The sequence below is a fragment of the Hyperolius riggenbachi genome, chromosome 8, assembly GCF_040937935.1.
Source record: "Hyperolius riggenbachi isolate aHypRig1 chromosome 8, aHypRig1.pri, whole genome shotgun sequence".
NCBI classification, from domain to species: domain Eukaryota; kingdom Metazoa; phylum Chordata; class Amphibia; order Anura; family Hyperoliidae; genus Hyperolius; species Hyperolius riggenbachi.
The window spans coordinates 84418622-84423321 of NC_090653.1; positions in this window are offsets into that span (position 1 = coordinate 84418622).

Genomic DNA, 4700 nt, shown 5'->3' on the forward strand with positions numbered 1-4700 from the left:
GCGGTCGCAACCTCTGCAAAGTAAGACATTACTTTATATTGAAGGAGGGAACTCTATGCAAAGTTTTGCTGGGCAGCAGTGTCTCTGAATTACAATGCTGCTAAAATCATGTACATTTGGCCCTGTCCATAATACATCATGACCACGCCCACCTTCCGGTGCATGGTCACGCCCTTTTTTCACTGCAATCATGGGATGTGTGGGCCCCAGGTTGAAATTTCTTTGGTGGGCCCCCAGTGTCCCAGTCCGACCCTGAGTGATAGTAAGGTGGTGGTAGGCAATATGGGTGGTGAGTGAGTTGATGCAAATTTGGTTGCAAATAATCTGCAGGTTGAAAGTGACCCCATTCAAAATCAGCAGCAATGGTATTTGACTGGTCCAATGTAAATCAGTGAGGCATCTTTCAGATGGACCTCATGCTTGTCGACCAGTTTAGCATCCCAACTGCCACTCGCCAGTGAAATTTAAATGCAGCGGTAGTAACACTACGTGTGTCAAGCACAGGCACTTGATAGTGTTACAGAGCAGCAGAGGGCCGTGACATGTGGAGTCTCAGCATGGCTGCGGCTGCGCTCTCATCAGCCTCCATGGTGGAACCGCCTGTCTAGTGCCAGTATAGAGAGCTAGCAAGCACTCGGCATAATACAATATCAATAATATCAGTACAATATCTCCCGAATCATTGATTCTAGTGCCAGTCTGGTATTTCTTGATTCTAGTGGACGACAGGTAGTGATCAGTTTATCTTAGTGCCAGGCTGATAGAAATTGGCAGATTCTAGTGTCAGGCTGGTAGTGATCGGTTAACCACCCTGGCGTTCTATTAAGATCGCCAGGGCAGCTGCATGAGGGTTTTTTTTAAATAAAAAAAACACTATTTCATGCAGCCAACTGAAAGTTGGCTGCATGAAAGCCCACTAGATGGCGCTCCGGAGGCGTTCTTCTGATCGCCTCCGGCAGCCAAAAGTAACACGGAAGGCCGCAATGAGCGGCCTTCCGTGTTTTGTTTACTTCGTCGCCATGGCGACGAGCGGAGTGACGTCATGGACGTCAGCCGACGTCCTGACGTCTGCCGCCTCCGATCCAGCCCTTAGCGCTGGCCGGAACTATTTGTTCCGGCTGCGCAGGGCTCAGGCGGCTGGGGGGACCCTCTTTCGCCGCTACTCGCGGCGGATCGCCGCAGAGCGGCGGCGATCGGGCAGCACACGTGGCTGGCAAAGTGCCGGCTGCGTGTGCTGCTCTTTATTTGATCAAAATCGGCCCAGCAGGGCCTGAGCGGCACCCTCTGGCGGTAATGGACGAGCTGAGCTCGTCCATACCGCTAAGGTGGTTAATTCTAGCGGCAGGCTGGTAGTGATCGGTTGATTCTAATGGCAGTCAGGAAGTACATTGGTGCATTGTTCCCCTCCTTCCAGCCAGTGGGAAGCTGCTCTGTTGTTCCTCCTTACTCTATAGAAACAGCACACTGCTCAGGTATACCCGAGGGATGTTGCACTAAGGATTAAGGGAATGAGCTTGATCCTTACAGGTGACATTTATTATAAGAGGTGCCTCATCAGCCCTTAAAGTGTACCTAAGACTTAAGAAAATAAACGTTTTATACATACCTGGGGCTTCCTCCAGCCCCCTCCGCGCAGATCACTCCCTCGTTTGCTCGGTAGAAGCCCCGTTAGCTTGGAGGAAGAGGTGGAGGGAGGGATCTGCGCTGAGGGGGCTGGAGGAAGCCCCAGGTAGATATCAAACTTTTTTTTTCTAACATCTCAGGTTTGCTTTAACCCTCACTGATCTCCCCACTTCTCTGAGACTACAATATCTCTCTCCCCCTCCCCCCTTCTGAACAGTTTTCCCTGCTGAGGCAATCCTATTGTGCTTCCCTTTAATATTTCAAGTGGTCCCCCTCCCCATTTGACGCCTATGACCTGGCTTCCAGCAGTGTTTACCAAGGTAGACACCTCAGCACTGACCAGCTGTCACCTGGCCTGATCAGAGCAGCAATGGCATCTGATTAGGTCAGGTGACAGATGGACAGAGCTTTGGTGCCGCCCTATGGAAACACTGGGAAGCATCACAGGATTGTCTGAGCAGAAGACACTGTTCAGGAGGAGGGGAGAAGATCAATAAGGGTCCCAAGCCTCTGCACTGCCCATCAGTCACTGATGCTGGCTACAGAGCTTGCTGTACAAGGCAAGACTTCTGTGTGACTGCAAAGCTGGCTGTGAAAAGAGCAATATAAGTGGAGCAGTAATGGCACTTCTCCACTTAACCATTAAGGGTTCATTTTCCCATAAAAGGAGAAAACAAATTCACACCAGAATAAAATAAACCTTTATTTTAAAACTAAACAACAAATATACACAAGGTAACAAAAGTGGTGGCAAAGCTGTTACTTAATGAAAACGGACATAGTTAAAATGTCAAAATTGCTCTGATGTATAAGGTGTACAAGTTAAAGATACATATATATAAAATCCCGTTACTTACCTCAGCAGGGTGAAGCCTCTGGACTCTAAATAATGAGGCTTTCCCTGTCATCTTCAGCCTCAGGGATCCAGTGCTGGAAGCCCCCCCGGACAGCACACAGCAATATTTACAAATATTGCCGCATGCTGCAGCTTCTACTGCGCCTGTGCGCATCACCGGTAAACTTGTCAGTGGATATTTCAGGGCTGCCAGTGCTTGATCCCTGAGGATGAAGAAGATGGGAGAAGCCTCATTAGGATCCAGAGGCTTTCCCCTTCTGAGGTATGTACTCTATAGGGGCATTTTCTTTCATAACGGATTTACCTTACCCATAGGCTTACACCCCCCCCCCCCCCCCCCCCCCCCCAGTGACCAGGCCATTTTTTTAAATTCAGCTTTAACAGCTTGCTTCAGAGTCATACACTTAGCACACAAATGAATCTTGCCCCCATTTCTTGCCAGCAACAGAGCTTGCTGTTGGTGGCATTTGATTTCTGCTGCAATGTGTGTGTTCTTTTTCAATTAATTTAAATATTCTTTTTTTTATAATAAAAATTTCATTTTTTTATTCCTTCCCTCCCTCCCCTCTCTGAGAGCCAATCAGTGTGCTCGGCTCTCATAGGCATTAACCTATTAGAGCAATCACTTCTTGAGTCTGTCCTGGGGACAGCTCAGTGAGGGCTGGTGCACACCAAAACCCGCTAGCAGATCCGCAAAATGCTAGCAGATTTTAAACGCTTTTTTTTATTTTTATGAGGCGTTTTGCTAGCGTTTTGTGGATTGCTGCTGCGGTTTTCAGTATAGTAGATTTCATATATTGTTACAGTAAAGCTGTTACTGAACAGCTTCTGTAACAAAAACGCCTGCAAAACCGCTCTGAAGTGCCGTTTTTCAGAGCGGTTTGCGTTTTTCCTATACTTAACATTGAGGCAGAAACGCATCCGCAATCCAAAAAATGCCTCACCCAGGCATTTTTCGCTTCTGCAAAACGCCTGCCGCTCTGGTGTGCACCACCCCATTGAGATACATTGACCAAGCAGATCCGCAGCTGCAAGCGGATCTAAAAACGCCCAAAAAGCCGCTCGGTGTGCACCAGCCCTGACAGAGCTGGCCCACATACAGCACTGCAAGAGATCACAACACTGTACAAACAAATACTGTCTCGTTTTTTCTATTTTACAGACTGTCAGCCGTGACCACGGCTGGAACGCTGAACACACAACTCTGCTCCATGTCTCGGCAGAGTACAATCGTGCATGTGTGCTAGCGATTCATGCTAATCCACCACTCACCGCTCTTGGCGGTCCTGGGGCTGCCACCCTCCCGGTGACAATCAGCGTTAGGCGGTCGGGAGGGGATTTAATATGCTTTACCAAAGGAGGTGAGGGAACTTAATTTTGGATTGAGTAGGTATTGAATCTAATGCTGGGCATACACGGCAGCTTCTTCCTTATCAATCGAGCCGCTGATGGCTCGATTGATAATATCCGACGTGTCCGATCACCGCGGCTGTTCGATTCTGCGCTTGATCCCCGCTGGTGGACAATAGAAAAAAATGGGGATGAGCGGGAATCGATCCACACGCCCGCACGGACGAGCGGGGACGCGCCGGCATTGAGCCAGCGGCTCGATTCCGGTGCATAAACGCACCATGTATGCCCAGCATAACAGGTAGCATCTGCTACCAGTGAATGAGCTACTGTTAAAAATTGTTTATTATCCTGAGTCACTAGCAAATCAGCGGAGAATGACTGGCAACATCAGCAATTGAGAAATCCCATTGTTGATCTGAAGTGGCTAGTTATCACTGGCTCACAACCAGAGCCATTTCCAGACTTTTGCTACCTGAAGCAATACATACTGCTTCCTCTCTGACTACAGCGGCACCTCATGTGACCTGACAGCATGTAACAGGTCACACGAGACATCACTGTAGCCATGGATACAGGATGCTGGACGGGGAGGTGGAGATCCAATCGCTGGAATGCTGAGAGCAGGTAAGTGAAGCGGTGCTGTGCATCTAGGGTGGGGGAGACAGGAAGTGCCAGGATGGGGACATTTGGGGAGGGCTTGCTGCCCTCTAAATGTTGCCACCCTGAAGCACGTGATTCACATTGCTTCATGGAAGAACCGCAACTGCTCACACATTTGCCACAGGGTTAAGCTATAACTGTTAGCATTGTCAAGACGAAGAACTCATCAACTTCAACAATGTTACTATTTTTTTATTGTTGACTGTTT